The sequence below is a fragment of the Molothrus ater genome, chromosome 19, assembly GCF_012460135.2.
Source record: "Molothrus ater isolate BHLD 08-10-18 breed brown headed cowbird chromosome 19, BPBGC_Mater_1.1, whole genome shotgun sequence".
Lineage (NCBI taxonomy): Eukaryota > Metazoa > Chordata > Aves > Passeriformes > Icteridae > Molothrus > Molothrus ater.
This window is the reverse complement of record NC_050496.2, coordinates 13,074,618-13,090,893: the sequence shown is the minus strand read 5'-3', so window position 1 is coordinate 13,090,893 and position 16,276 is coordinate 13,074,618. Positions and strand designations below refer to the sequence as shown.

The 16,276-nt window shown below is 47.2% G+C and overlaps 3 long non-coding RNA genes across 3 annotated transcripts; all 3 read right to left on the bottom strand.

Annotated features, from left to right (window-relative positions):
• Positions 1–415: 415 nt before the first annotated feature.
• Positions 416–6,634, bottom strand: LOC118693841 (uncharacterized). Its single transcript, XR_004981330.2, has 2 exons — positions 6,064–6,634; positions 416–4,180 (listed from the first exon to the last, which is right to left on the bottom strand). It is a non-coding gene; the product is annotated as an uncharacterized LOC118693841 (long non-coding RNA).
• A 2,116-nt stretch (positions 6,635–8,750) lies between these two features.
• On the bottom strand, positions 8,751–12,569 carry LOC118693788 (uncharacterized). The gene is made up of 5 exons (XR_004981311.2): positions 12,524–12,569; positions 12,379–12,422; positions 12,257–12,297; positions 10,798–12,174; positions 8,751–9,274 (listed from the first exon to the last, which is right to left on the bottom strand). It is a non-coding gene; the product is annotated as an uncharacterized LOC118693788 (long non-coding RNA).
• A 489-nt stretch (positions 12,570–13,058) lies between these two features.
• LOC118693789 (uncharacterized) lies at positions 13,059–14,503 on the bottom strand. The gene is made up of 3 exons (XR_004981313.2): positions 14,228–14,503; positions 13,236–13,302; positions 13,059–13,158 (listed from the first exon to the last, which is right to left on the bottom strand). It is a non-coding gene; the product is annotated as an uncharacterized LOC118693789 (long non-coding RNA).
• Between the last annotated feature and the right edge of the window lie 1,773 nt (positions 14,504–16,276).

The window sequence follows — 16,276 nt, the reverse complement described above, 5'->3', positions numbered from 1 at the left end:
CCACCTCCCTTCAAATGTAACCTTGGCACATCTCCCGGGGCTCTCGGCAGGAGGCCCCCTGAGGTGCAGGAGCTCCTATGGGGACTCCTAATAAAACCTTGCATTAACCCCTGCTAAGAGTCGGCCCTTTATCATCTACCGCTGTCTCTGGTGTCTCTTGTGCTGCAAAGGCGACCAGCCCAGGTGCCCTCAGCACCCTCGGGGCACACACAGAGAGTGTCTCCCCCCAGCCCAGGTGCCCTCAGTACCCTCGGGGCACAGACAGTGTCTCCCCGCTCTCGGCCGTGCCGGGGCTGCCGACTCAGGACCGGCCGAGGGTTCCTGAGGGGCTCGCACGAACCCGCTCGGCCGCTGATTGTGGTGGTGTTTGAGGGTCCTCCAGGACAAGGGAGGAGATGAGAATCTTGACTCCCCCTTTCAGAAGGCTGAAATATTATTTTATGATCTCTATTATATTAAAAGAAAATGAGATATTAGAACTACACTAAAAGAGCAAGGAGACATCAGAAAGCTGGAAAGGAATGAATAATAAAAACCTGGGACTGATCACAGCCCCGACACCGCTGGACCATGATTGGTCATCGAGTAGAAACAATGCACAGGAGACCAACCCAAGATGCCCCTGTTGCTAAACCATCTCCAGCCCACACTCCACAGCCAGCAGATTGTTATTGGTTCCATTTCTGTTCTGAGGCTTCTCAGGAGAAAAATCCCAGCGAAAGGATTTTCATCAAACACGTCAGTGCCAGGTGATGGCACAGGCAGCATCGGCTGGCCAAGGTCACTGTGTCAGCCCTGCCAGACCAGGTGTCACAGCAAGGAGACAATTCATCCTGTGCTCACACAGCCCTACCAAAGGACCAGCTGCCAAAACAGAGCCGTGCCATGCATGCCAGTATCTGCATGGCAGAGAGAGGACATGAAAAGCCACTGAGGAAGCTGCCACCTCCTCCCTGAGCTCTGCCCTGCAGGCCGGGTCATGGGCAGCCACTTTGGGAAGGCCGCATTTGCTGCCCATCAGCTGCTCTGTGTCTGACAGGAATTGAAATAGCCCAGGTTTGGGTTGGTGCTGAGCAGAGGGCAGTGAGGAGAAAGGCAGAAGGCTGTGCTGCAGGGCACGTGGATCCAGGCAGAGCAAATTTGGGGAGCAGCCTTGTCTTACAGCATTTCATTTTCCAGTTCTACTACACTACATTTCATTTTGCACTTCTGCTAGAACTGCATTTCAACAGCTTTCAAATATCCTCCTCAGTCCCAGCAGCCTGCTTCAAAGTGCTGTGTCTTTATTAGACCATTGATGGTCCTTCTGAAATGTGAGTCTCACTGGCTGCATCCAAACCTTGTGCTTGAAGAGCATTCCTAATTAAAGCAGATTGGGCCTTTGGGGAAGAAGGGGCTGCAAAGCATTTCCTACTCCAATTTCATTGTGAGGAAATACCCCTGAAGGATGATGCAGGGATTAGGATTGAGACAAAGATGAGTTTCGTGGGTCAATTTTACTTTGAGAGCTTGAGAAGCACAGGAAGCCCAAGTGATGATCCCAGAGGGTTGAACACAGAGATTTCACCCTCCCAGATATACAAGGGCCTTAACCTTAAAACCACTGCTCACAGCACACAAGCTGTCTCAATGCTGCATTAATGTTTTCTCCTCTTTGTGCATGTGTAGAATTGAAATCCCTCTTGGAGAGGAAGCTTATTCCAAGTAAATTCCTAAACAATCAGCTGAAAAAAACCCTGAAATGTTCTTTCACTTGATTTGCTACTCCCTGCCAAATGCATGCGTATGCCAGGTCTTAAGCCTGGTACTAGAGCTGAGCCTTGAAGGAGGTATTGTCTACGCAAGGCTTCTCCTTCAGTTTTGGGATCCAGTGCTGATTGCGACCACGTCTGGTGAGAGAAGTGATCATAAATACACCACGTTACTGCGTGGCTCGTGAAAAATGAAGAGCAGGTTTGGCCCAAGGCAGGTGTCGTGGTCAGATCCTGTCTGCTCTGCATGGAGTTTTTGGTCCAGTAATGATATCTGAAGGTTATCTGGCTGCACTGACCAAAGATGCTCTGCTAAGACACCTTCTCCTTCAATTCTTTCAGGTCCCATCAGTTTTCATAGCCTTTTATATTTTTAAATCCTTTGACATTTGAAACACTATTCCCCTGCAAGGCCTTCTCCTAAATCCCAGCTTCTCAGAAGGCCCAAGGGGACAGGGTTGGCCAAGGGTGGAGCTGTTCTGGATTTGTTGGTGGTGCCTTGTAGTGAACAGTGTGTTCAGAGCTGCTCTGCTGTTTCTGCCTATCACTTTGACAGGGAAGGAGTGTGCTGGGATATGATAAATCACTAAATTGTCACTTCTAAATGCTGCTTGCAATGAAAATATTGTGTATAAACCCTCCTAAGTGGTGTTAAATTTGTCTGCTATATTTCTTCCCTCCCACCCCACCACTGCTGCTCTAAGATCCCTTAGTAGCTCAGTCTTTCTTTGTGTTTTGTTTGACATTTATGCCCACTTTCCCCAGAGCTCTGGGGGTTCTTTTTAAAATATATTGATTTTTCTCTTGGTTTAAAAAAAACCCTGAAATATACACACACACACTAAAGAAGCAGGTCTCCATGGCTCTTTTGGTGCTCTTCCTTTACCACTCAGCCCTGAGTGGTGAAGGAAGAGCAACAGGAAGGGTGGTTTGTGGTGCTGGAGAAAGTCTCTGCAAGGCTTAAAGGAGTATCCCATTTCACCAGATGGCTTTTTTTTTTTTTTTTTTTTTTAATGGGTTATGGTGCTGGGAAGATCTGGAAAGAGTGCAAGTCCCTCATTCCAGTTTGGATGTCTTGTTTTAAGAAATGTGTTCTTTCAGTTCTTGGAGAGCATAGTTTTGGATTCATCCTCACATCCTCCAGTTTTGGTGGCTCTGTTGTTTTTTTATTTCCCTTTCTCTGCCCTTTTCCCTGCCCTCACTCCCCTGATGGCTGCAGGGGATGTGATTCAGGCACTCATCACTGCTCTGGAGCTTCTTTACAGAGCTAAAACTGACTGGGTCTTTCACCCTCCTCTCATAGCAGTGGTGCAGAGTGAGGCACATGGCAGGGCAGGGGTTTTATCTGTTGTTTTATCTTCTGGTTTGATGTTTAACACATGAGGCAGAAGAACCCCAAGCCCCTGCTCACCATGTCAGGCTAGGCTGCAGGGGAGCACATTGACAGCAACACAGTGGCTGTACTGCAACCACAATCAATCTGATAGGAAAAGGGTTTAAGGTTTCTAACAGTGCCATGCAGACTGAGCTGAGCCCAACCTGGGCCTAGCTTGATCCCTGATCTGTGTAAAGCCCTCTTCTGTGCTTTCCTGAGGCTGGGACAGCTGGAGAGGTTGCTCTCCATGAGCACAGGATGGCAGCTGTGGGCTGAAACTTGCTGAGCTACCTCCCCAATACGTGATGGGGTTGTGAGGGATTTAAAAGAAAAAACATTACAATGTCTTTGTCAGTCTTCCATGCTCACTTAAGCTGGCTGTTGGTGATTTGTAGTATTTTTTAAAATAAAAACCAAATGCTTTCCCTTTACAAGTAAATATGCTATGAAGAGGGCTTCAAAGGAAAGATGATAGGTTACTATCCAACTGTTGCTAAATTCATTGGTTGATGGTCCATATACTGCATTTTTTAATGTTACTGATACCTGACACAGACCATTCCCAAGCTGTTTGATAATTATTTATCAGCCATCTGCATCAGCATTACCTGCATGACCAGTCATAGCCAAAACGCAGGAAGGAGAGAAAGGGGTTAAGCTGTAGGCAGGAAAGGGAAGGCAGAAACCAAGCAGCAAACAATTGGCACCTGGGCTCCATTGAAGACTAAAAGTGGGAAAAAATGGCTTAATTGAAAAATCTGCCTATTGTGTGTGCAGACTCCAAGGGGAAACAAACAAACCCATTCAAAGGAAGGGAAAAAAAAGGCAAAGAATTAAAAAATCCTTGTGTTGTTATGCAGAATTGGGGGGTTTAACTCTTCCCAATCTCTTCCCAGTCTCAGGCAGAAATATTTTTATAACCAAACCATCTCCCTTTTTCAAGCATTTAGTTGGATTGAGTAATTTCTGAAGTCCTCCATCATCAGGACCAGTTTGGGTTTGGCAGCTCAAACACCTTGGCAAGGCCAGGACAAGTTCAGTGGTTCTCCCTGTCCTGAAAGAGAGGAGAAAAGGGAAGTTAAGCTCACTGCAGAACCAAAGAGTCCTGCATTTCATCTTTTGGCTTGGATTGCTGACCATGGAGTTTTAGCCATAAAAAAGGGGGGGTGGCACCAAATTGAATTAAAAACTGCCCTTTCCCAGTGTTTTTATTCCAGACATTCAAAGGAAGCTCGTTTTTCTTCTAGCATTCTTTCCCTAATTTTAGCAGAACCATTTTCATCCCAGACCCCACTCATCAGTTGTTCAATCCTTTGGCACTGGATCTGGACAAAGGAAGGGACACATCTGGGTCACAGGAAAGCACGGAGAGAAACCCTCCAAAACTGGACAGAAAAAAATGAAATGCAGGAAGACAGAGCCTGCAGACAGAGAAAAATGAAATGCAGGAAGACTTATACCTGCAGCTGGATGCTCTTTGCACTGGGCTTCCTTTAAAGAAATGGATTTGCTGCTACACACATCTCAGGCTCAGATGTGACCAGGAGAAGGTGGGCTGGAGATGAGGAGTCAGACAGGGAATAGCCAGGGAGATGCAGGGCCCAGGAACATCAAGGATGGAGAAGAGAAGGAACAGGGACTGTTCTCCTTGTTTAGATCCATCAGTGCTGGGAGCTTGGGAAGCACAGAGGGTACCAGAGGGATGCTGGGCAGGAGCAGGATAACTCCAGGATAAGGGCAAGCTGCTCTCACTCCAGGGCTGGGCCAGGGAAGGAGGGGAATTGTTTCCCTCCCCTTTCCAGTGGGATGCAGGTGCCACCCCATGCAGAGGCAGGAAAACTGCCTTGCAATCAAGTACAAAACCTGCCTGGCAAGCCCAGGATGCCAGCAGCCATTTCTCCTGGATTTCCTGCTTACAGGCATTTTAAGCTTGCTTTGTCTCAAAATGCCCTTTTTTGCCAAGGGCATTCCCATTTCTTTTGGATCCTGAAGAGAGGTTTGGAAAGCTGACTTTGATGAGGGAACTGTTTCCTATTTTGATCCGTGTTAACTTGGAGTTTCCCTTGGCACCAAAATCAGGGGGTGAACCCAACCCTTGAAGGGCCATAAGATCCTAACTATCCAATCTCCAATCCCCAATCCCCTCAGCATTGGCTTGTAGAACCTTCTCAGAGTTAATTTAGCAAACTTAAGGGTTTGGCAAGTTCAGGATCAAAACAACCAAAAAAATTCGTGAAAAAGAAACTGAACCTGAGGCTGGCTAAAAGCTGATGACTCATTACAACAATTCAGTGAAAAGGAAGAAAGATTGATCCTGTGAAAAACGCCAATCGCTTGTTTTTAAAATTTAAAAGTTTAACAGTAATTAAATGGTTATAAAAATAGTAATACAATTAGAGTAATAATAATTTGGACAAATTATATTAGGACAATATGAGACAATAGAGACAAAGAGTTACAGATGTCTGGGTACCTTTTTCTGGGCAGCATAAGCCCGAAAAAGGACCCCTGTTAACAAAGGATTAACCCTTAAAAATAACAGCCTGTTGCATATTCATACATCTCATACATGATGCATAAATTCCATTCAAATACAGGATTCTGTCTGGTCATCATCAACTTCTTCCTCTGAATCCTAACAGCGCCTTCGAGGCAGGAAGAAGTTCGTTTCTAATAAGAGAGCAATAAATTCTTTTTCTCTGAAAGATTTAGGTGTCCTGTGGCTGCTATCTCACTGCGAGTCCTTTCTTTAAAAAAAGTCTCCTACATAGCATCATTTCTATTTTAACATTTTGTTATAACCTAAAACTATATTTAACACACTACTTAAGAGAATTAATACAGCATTACTTTCTAACACAACATATATAATATTCATTTTAATATTTGCGAAAAGCCACTCACAAAATACGGATTTTTCACATTTTCAATACTCACCAAGCCACCTGGCCAGAGTTCTGTGCCCACCGAGGACAAGGCAACCAGCAGGGATCTTCCTCCCATTCTCCAGCACGGGCTTCTTCCCTCCACACGCAGGGAGCTGCAGCCACTCAGGGAACACCGACTTAGTCACAACAGGAGAGGCACAAGGATAATTTGGAACTCGTTGTGACCTCAATGCCGCCCAGACCCAGGAGAAAGCACTCTTTCCGATCAGACGGAGCGGGGTATTTCCTGTACCGCCCTCTCGTCCCCCTACCCAAGGCGCATGAGCACACTGCCGCCATCATTGGAAGGGCAAGTGAGTGCCGCCCTGACCCGCCATCTTGGATGTGGCGTAAAAGTGACCTTTTTTTGTCTCTCCTTTCCAGTTTTCACCCCCTGCACAGGCAGGAAAACTGCCTTGCGATCAAGTACAAAACCTGCCTGGCAAGCCCAAGATGCCAGCAGCCATTTCTCCTGGATTTCCTCTCCGCAATCTTTGGTACTGGCAGAAGCCACTCCCGGCCGAGCCGCCATCTTTGTTGTGGTACCCTTAAGCATCCCCCGCTCCTCACACAGGAGTTTCTCTTACCGGCTGCCTCAACCCGGTCCCGACGCCGATCCCGCGCTCTCAGCGCCATTTTCTGCTGCTTTTCCCGGCGGGAGAAAACGGTTGGCGGGGTTAGCGGCATCGGAGCCCCGCGAACCGCGGCAGGGAGCGGCGGCGACGCCTCTGCCGGAGTCCTGCCGCGGCCGCCATCTCGAGTGCGGCTGGAGCCCGACCCGGCTCATGCAGGGTCCTGGTACGCGGGCGCTTCGCCGTCTTGAAATGGCAGCTCTGTCCCCTCCGCGCCTCCGCCGCCCGCCGAAACCGGCCCCGCCGCTGTCGTTCTTCCCAGCCACGGCCCCGCACGGCGGCCGCTCAAGCCCGGTCACGCCCCTTTGCACTCCTAACTGTGCTTCGCCGCTCCTCTCTGTGCACAGTACCGCTCTGTGCCCACAAGGTGGCAGCACCGCCCCCCTGCCCGGGCCGGGCTGACGCACCTCGGGGCAGGCAGGGAACGGAGGCCGGAGCTGCCGGAGAGCCTTTTGTATTTATTCCCTTCAGCCCCAGCAGCTGTTCCTACGGTTTAAGGGCACTTGATTGGTTCATTCCTAGGTAAAAACGTTATAGCATTGGTTTCAAAACGACTACGCATCTCTAGTCAGAGTTTCCTACATTCCTGTATACAATAGAATGGATAGATTCTTTCCAAATGTTTTAGAGATAAATTCCAATTCTTTGCCAATACCTATAAAAACGAAAAACTTGACAGGTTTTGGTGTTCTACACCCACTCCTCCGTGTGAATTTTCTGGCAGCTTTTGGTCCCTCTGGGAGAGGGTTACCCAGCATGACCCCCCCCTCATTCCCCACTCACCTGCTCCTCCATCACAGCCTGGTGTGACAGTGTTCACAGGAGTCTTAGGATGAGGGAAGAGACGAGGATTTGACTCCATGTTTCAGAAGGCTTGATTTATTATTTTATGATATATATATTATTAAAACTATACTAAAAGAATAGAAGAAAGGATTTCATCAGAAGGCTAGCTAAGAACAGAAAAAGAAAGAATGATAACAAAGGCTTGTGTCTGGGACAGAGTCCTAGCCAGCTGGATGTGATTGGCCATGAATTAGAAACAACCACATGAGACCAATCACAGCTCCACCTGTTGCATTCCACAGCAGCAGATAATCATTGTTTACATTTTGTTCCTGAGGCCTCTCAGGAGAAAAAATGCTAAGGAGAGGATTTTTCAGAAAATATCATGGCTACAGCCTGGCTCTCCCTCCTAGGGACATTGCGGTGCCCCAAATGCCATCAGAGCCCCCAAGTCTCCAGCCCCTCTCCCTCAGCCTTACTTCCTGACCCCCAAAGAAGGCACAGAAGGAATCAAACTGCCCTGGACAGCAGAGTGGTGCTTTATTCAAGCCCTTTCCACGAGTACATCGCCCCCAAAAGGGACTCTGCTGCAACAAGAATGGGGGGCAGCCCCCAGAAGTTCCTCCCCAGCCCTGCAGTCACAGGAGAGAGGCAGAAAGAGGCAGAAAGAGGGAGGGGCAGCAGAAAGGACACAGAAAGAAAAGTAAGAACGGGGTGCAGAATGAAGTTGAAAAAACAACCAAAACCAACAACAAAACCTGGGATGGGCAGCATAACAGAGAGGGATTAAAAAAGAACGGGGACAGGGAATGGCACACAAGGATCCAGTGGAGAAACAATGGCACACGGGAGCACTAGAGAGCCACCAAGAACATAAAAGGAATACAAGGAAGGCATAAGCAAAAAAAAAAAACAAAACAAAACACAACCAACCAAAGAAAACCAGACTGGGATGGGCAGCATTACAGAGAGGGATTAAAAAAGAACAGGGACAGGGAATGGGTCACAAGCATCCAGTGAGAAAGAACGGCATGGAAATCACCACACAGAATAAAAGAGGAACAGGAGTGGGCCATGGAGAAGGACAGAGGAAAAGGCAGAGCGCCAGACACACAGTGTGCTCAGAATTAATGTGATGAGAGGCTAAGACATGTTTTGCACAGCACAATGAATGGTCTGATTTTCAGAAGACAATTGAGAACAGACAGAAAAACTGCCTCAAGGGTACAGAAGTTTCCTAAGAATTCTCCTGGAACAGGTAAAGAGAAACCACACAGACTATCAATGCAAGACTCTAAAACCAGCAAGAGATTTATTCTTGTGTATTAAATGTTAAAAATCACATGCATAATTATACAATATTTTAGTTAAAAAAATATTTCAAAAACCAACCCTGACAGTTTACCTGCAACTGCTATAAAATATCTATTTTATATATATACACATGATGAGTTTCTGTAATCAAAAAAATTAGACAAGGATGCAACCATGCAGGTAATGCTGAGTGAACTGATGCCCTGCATCAGACAGTCTTGTCAAACTCCTGCTGGCAGAACTGAGCTCACCTCAGTCCACAGACGCACTCATCTTGCACACTGATTCAAATGCAAGTGACAGCTGGGGAAACAAGGAGTGGAAGAAAATCGTATTTTGCACACTACAGCCAAGACCTGTGAAAGGCCGCAGTAGAATATGCTGCAAAAGAGCCCATGGTACAAGAAATGCAGGCTCATAGGCTGTCTCCTCAAGACATGCTGGTGGAATATTCTGCATAGCTGGCCACATGCACAGTGCCCCTGAGTCCTGTAAGCAACATCAGAAATGTCAGCACATGTTTCACCAGGCACTTAAACCTTAAGACAGATTTTAGCTCCTAAGGAAGGCAGCCAACAAAGATGTTTGTAACATTTACCAAGGAACAAATATAGAAATGACAGGTTGCTCAGATCTAGTACCTTTTCCATTTTCATTCAAAGTCCCAGCCCCACCACCCACTTACCAGCCCCACAGTGATTTCAGCTCCCCCCCAACAGGTGCCATCACAGGCCCAGGCAATATTCTACCATCAACGCTGTTTTCAGGTACAAGGTTGCAACAGAGAAAAGAAGACTGAGACAGACAGAGAGAAAAGGAGGGTGGGAAAACTGAAGAAAGACAGGAGTTAGAGGGAAAAGAAAGTGGTTAGGATTAGAGTTAAAGTGAAAATTTAGGGGTAGAGTGAAAAAGGAAAAGACTAAGAGCAAAAAGACAAACCAAGGAAAAGGAGAACACAGGGAGAAAAAGAAGCAAGAAGAGTGAGGGTGGAAGTTATAAAGAAAAAGAAATAAGGTGCAAAGTATAGACAAAAGAGAAAAATAAATACAGAGTCAGACAAATAATGAAATGGACAAACAGAAAAAAGGAAGCAGATGGAAACAGAGGTACAGAAGCAGAGACACAGTGTCAGAAAGAGTGAAAAACAGAAACAAAGGGTTAGAGACAGATGGAAATTAAGTTAGAAATAGAAAAATAAAGTGAGGAGCAAAAGGAAGAAAGACAGTGGAAAGAACTGACAAAACCACACCAAAAAAAAGACAGGAGCCAGGGTGGGGGTAGGGAAGGGCAGGGGATATCTTTATTAGGGGTGATTCAACTTTATTAAATGAATGTTTTTGTTTACACTTCAGCAAAATACATGGAAACAGTGTATACAAATGCAAGTGCAGATACAATCCCTAAACGGTAAAAGTCTAATTTACATACAGAGCAATACAGGGAAATGCAGCGACTAATGCAAATGCAGAGCAATGCAGAGCTAAACACAAGATAACCTTTTTCTATTTTCATTACATGTTGATTTATTGTTACAGGAAACCCAAAACAACAAAAGCACACAGAGAACAACACTCATCTACCATTAACACTCCCTTCAGATTACACACAAACTCACCATCACTCTCATCATAACTGCTAAATTACACCCCAGCAATCATTGGTCCTCGGGAACGTGGTTCCCGAGAACCTCCAAAAAATCCTTCTGCCTGACAAGAACCCCAGTCCCTGGACGGTGCGCGCCCAAACTTTGGCGATGAACGTTGCCTCACATACCGACCGGGACTGAGGAAAAAAATACCCAGCGGCGGGGGGGGAACCGCAGCTGAGGGTTTTTTATTCTAAATTTAAAAATGAGTTGAAAAACCTGAAAGGCAAAAGTCACACACACAAGCTTAAATCCAGTCAGAATGCACTCAGATGTGCAGAGACAATCGGACACAGACAGACACAGTCACATGCTGTCACATACACTCACACATTCTTCCAACTTACACACTCACTGCAGCCCTTACTTGAGACACTGAAGAACGTGCTTCAACAAATCTTCTGGCTGCTGCTCCTTGACATCAAATGGTAGATTCTGGGGAAATCAGTAGCCTTGGGGACCTGTGAGATGACAGAAAGCGGTCAACGAGTGGCTGACAGCTAGGACTTGTCCCCCCTCTAGACCAATAAATTTTCTACCCAAAATCCCATAGAAGACAGATGAACAGTAAAATCTATATAACTGTTCTACCTAACTGTGATTACATGCCAGGGCAGAGCAGCTCCAGTCCTAAGTGATACAACATAAGTACATCCAATATAAGCCAACGCATACAGTGCAAGTGTATGTATAGTGTAAGTACACACAATGTGAGCCAACATAGGTACATACAGTATAAGCCAGGACTTGAGATAACTCTCTGGAAGATTAACTCTTGAGCTGTATACCCTTTGAGAAGATGGAACCTACAGAACTACTGCAGTCACCTGAGGAGGGAGTAAGACACTCCCTCTAGAAGTCCAAGAGAATGGCGTGGAAAAAAAGACACTAACAAAGCAGGTGGTGAGAAGAAAGATGGATGAGAACACCTTGTGTAATCCTTCCTGTCTCAAAGAGTAAAAATGTAAAGATGCCAGAATAAGCAATATCTGGGAAGGAATGTAAGTAAAATACAGCCTATATGGCACAGAATACTGCTGATAAAGCATCAAGACGTAACAAAAGCCTACTACACGGAAGACAATGGACACAGACTACATACCACAGACAACATAACAGACACAGATGACATAACAGATACAATTGGAAACTGCCCAGCACTTTCACCTTATGGACCCAAGATTCCTACTGCAAGATGAGCCAGAGGCCGATGATGTAAAAGGAAAGAAAGCCCTATGATGATAGCACATGATGATGAAATGTAACTCACTAAAAGAGGTTAGTAGCAAAGCAGTTAAGAGAATGCTCAAGAGGCTGAGTAAACCTAGAGAAAGAAGCCGACTGCCAGGTGACCGTGGCTATAGCTCCGGACGTGAAGGCGAGCTCCTCAGGGGAAAGATCCGTGACGATGTTGAGTTGAGGAAGGCGGACGACACAAAGTTCACGAGAATCCTGAGATGGGTCGGAACTGCCCTGCCCGGCAAAGGCTCTGGCGAGGCTCAGGGGAAACCCTCTCCCTTTACTTCCAGAGAGCCTGTCCCGCTACAGACCTCTCCACTAAGCTGACATCAAATTGCCTCCTGTGAGAGTAAAGGTTTTTCCCCTTCTCCCAACCAGTGGCCCCCACACTTAGCTTTTGGAAGACGAGCAGACAAAAGCCACTGTCGCTTGGACATTGGGATGTTCTCCACGTGTGCTTCGGTGCTGTCGTTTCCAAGCTTTGGCTAAGAGCCTCCTCAGGGTACTTAAGACAAAACAGAAAACCTGACTATTGCCCTCAACAACAGTAATCCCTGCGACTCCTCTGCACCACTGCCCCGGCTCACCTCAAATCTCAATTTGACTCCAGAGAGTGCCCAGGAGAGACCTGCAAAAAGAAAAGGTACACACTTAGCATGCTGCTGTGTAACGCTCACCTATGGGTCAGCCTGCCTAAACAACTACTCACCTGCCCTCCTCTGTTCCTGGGCATGCCTAGAGCAGCGACAGCACCTGCAAAGAAACAAAGCAAAAAAGCATGCTGAGACACTGTGAAAACACAACCTCCCTAACCTGACAAGTATGCCACACCAATACCTTAAGGTTGCACCAACCTGCCATGGTCATGCTCAGCTAAGATAGATTGCAAGTGGACCACCTAAAATAAAAAGAACAAGAGTACATGCTTGGAGCTGCACCAGAAACTGAGACCTCAGCAATAACAACTGCTTCTGTACACTACTCAATGCTCACAATGATCCTTGTGGGGCACGGCTCTCTGTACAGCTTAGAACAAGACCTGAAAAGACATTGACTGGATGCTTCCAAAGAGAGATGAGATTCTGATACCTGCCTGAGCTCCCAAGTCTAAAGTTCTATGACATGGGTGCCAGGGCAAGGAACACTGAGATCACAGATACTAAAAATGGTGCCAAGGTTTCTGACAGGCCCCTCAAAGGGCTAAGGTAAGAGACATGACATACCCAAACAACACATAATGTACAATAGACAAGTGACACAATACACACCAGGACTGCTCTGCCCTGCACACGCCAGCTCAATCCGCACCCCCCCCCCCCCCCCCCGCCATGGAGAGCCGACCCAGCACCCTGCTTTCATCCCCTTTGTGGGTCTTAGCCCTCTACTTATCTCTCAGACATCTGGGGGTGCTGGTCCATGTCAGGTGTGAAGGAAGGTCACCTTGCCGGCTGGGAACCCTACTGGCACCGGGCTGGTGTCTCTTAGACAGCTATATTAAAGAAAACCAAACATCAACGCCTGACCTTGGCACCACATCGGCCAAAACCCCACAAGTCTGCTACTCACCATTCTCCTAAGAAGGCCCAGCACCTCCTAACCCTAACTCTCTACCACAGATGTAATGCATCTGCACCTGAAAGAAAGTTAGAACATACATCAAACACCGGCAGGATAACTCAAAAGCTGCAAACACCTTATGTCAATCTAGGAACAGCATCTAGAGCCCAAGTACAACCCACATTACAAATTTCAACTCCCCAGGGCTTGTCCTATTGCACCAGGCTATGTGGCAGGGCAGAGCAACTCCGGCACAAATATGTGCAGACACCCGTGACACCAGACAGACAGGACATAAACAATGGGCACGCAACACCGACAGAAATCTCTTGGTAAGAAGGATGTATGCGAGGACCGAGAAGATGGCAAATGAGATGACCGAGGTGAAACTAGTGGTGAGCTGATGAGGCTCAGAAAACACTGAAGGAAGAAGATCCTAACTGAATGATTTGGTCCAAGAACTACAAAGATGAATGCACAGGAGCCCTACAGTCAGAATCCTCTACCTGTCCTCACATCCTTTCAAGTCCTAGTCTGCTATAATGGATCCTGGCTGGGCATAGCTGTCCATACAGCTCAGAACAAGACCTGAAAAGACATCCGACCGGATGCTTCTAAAGAGAGATGAGATTCTGATACCTGCCTGAGCTCCCAAGTCACAAGTTCTATGGCCTGGGTGCCAGGCCAAGGAATGCAGAGATCACAGATGATAAGAACAACACCAGGGTTTCTGACAGGCTCCTCAAAGGGCTAAGGTAAAAGACATGAGACACCCAAACAACACATAATGCATAATAGACAAGTGACATGATACACACCGGGACTGCTCTGCCCTGCACACCTCAGTACTGTGATCCAACGTGAGACTTTGCTTTTATGGGGCCTAAGGGGCCACTTCATGAACACTCCCCACCTCCAAAGGGGACTCAAAAACTCCTCCCAGTAACTCCCAACCAGCACTCTGCTTTCATCCCCTCTGTCGGTCATAGCCATCTACTTACCTCTTGGACATCTGGGGATGCTGGTCTCAGGTGCAAAAAAGGGCCACCTCGTTAGCTGGGAACCCTACTGGCACCGGGCTGCTGTCTCTTAGACAGCTATATTAAAGAAAACCAAACATCAGTGCCTGATCTTGGCAGCCTATTGGCCAAAACCCCACAAGTCTGCTACTCACCCTTCACACACAGAATCACACACAGAAATTCTAGGTTGGAAGAGACCTTTAAGATCATCGAGTCCAACCCATGTTCTAATACCTCAACTAGATCATGGCACCAAGTGCCACATCCAGTCTTTTTTTAAACTCTTCGAGGGATGGTGACTCCACGACCTCCCTGGGTAGATGATTCCAGTATTTGACTACTCTTTCTGTAAAATACTTCCTCCTTATTTCTAGCTTGCATCTCCCTTGGCGCAGCTTGAGACTATGTCCTCTTGTTCTGTCTTGTTCTTCTCCTAAGAATGCCCGGCTCCTGGGGCCGCACGCTTCGGGCACGCTCGGAGACCGAGGCCGTCGTCCCAAGGGGTGCCTGGGTTCAGAGGAGATGAGGTGATTTGGCATGGCTGAAACCTGAGTGGTCCCTCACTCCTCCTCTCTACTTCCCCTACTCACCGCAACTCCTTGGTGGCTGCTGAAGGCCACCTGGATGGCACCTTTAAATAGAAAAGTTCAGGGCTTCATCACCAGGTCCTGTAATGCATCCACAGGGCTCACACATTCAGGAACCCGGTGCATCGGCCGGCTGGTGACGGGGGCTCGGCAGGCTCTGAGTGGATTGCTTAAAGCGCACAAACGAGAATGGAAGCTTAGAGCAGCACCAGAAATTGAGAGCTGAGCAATAACAACTATTTCTCTCCACTGCTCACCTTGACTGCTGGTATCCAGATTTACTTCCTAAAAAGAAAGACAAAGAACAGAGCTGTAACAGAGTCACCACATACACTTCTGCTGCAGAGACAAATGGTGCCTCACCTGCTTGGGGGAAACCACTCACCCGGGATGGGGCCCTCTGGCACACATTTAATCCATCTGAATCTGAAAAAAAAGTTAGGACAAGAGTCAAACTGTTGCAGGATAATTTAGGAGCTCCAGATATCTTGTATCCATCTACAAATCCCACCTAGAGTCCAACTACACCCCACATTACCAACTTCAATTCACCAGGACTTCTCCTATTGCACCAGGCTATGCGGCAGGGCAGAGCAGCTCCGGCACAAATGTGTGCAGACACCCGTGACATGGGACAGACAGGACATGACAAACAACGGGTACAAGACACGGACAGAAATCTCTTGGCGACGAAAATGGCTGCAAGGACTGAGAGAAGGCAAAAGGAGACGACCTAGGTGGGACCGATGGTGAGCTGATGAGGCTCAGAGAACCCTGGAGGAAGAAGATGCTAACCGAATGATTTATTCCAAGAACTGCAAAGATGGATGCCCAGGAATCCTATGGTCAGAATCCTCTACCTAACCTCGCATTCTTACAAGTCCTAATCTGCCATAATGGACCCTGGTGGGGCATAGCTGTCCATACAGCTCAGAACAAGACCTGAAAAGACATCTGACAGGATGCTTCCAAAGGGAGAACTTTTGGCTGGGGAGCTCAGACAGGTATCAGAATCGCTTCTATGGCCTGGGTGCCAGGCCAAGGAATGCAGAGATCACAGATGCTAACAATGATGCCAGGGTTTCTGATAGGCCCCTCAAAGGCCTAAGGTAAAAGACATGAGATACCCAAACAACACATAATGCACAATAGACAAGTGACACAATACAAACCAGAACTGCTCTGCCCTGCGAACCTTGGCACTGATCAGAAGTGACACTTTTCCTTTACAGGCCCTAAGGGCCTGCCTTTTGGATGTCCACATCTCCGAAGCTGAATTAAAAAGCCCTGCCAGTGAGTCATGACTCAGAACCTGCTTTCATCCCCTCTGTGGGTTGTAGCTCTCTACTTATCTCTCAGACAGGTGGGCGGGCTGATCATGTCAGGCGCGCAAGAATGCAGCCGTGCCGTCTGGGAAGTCCCTGCTGACACCAGGCTATAG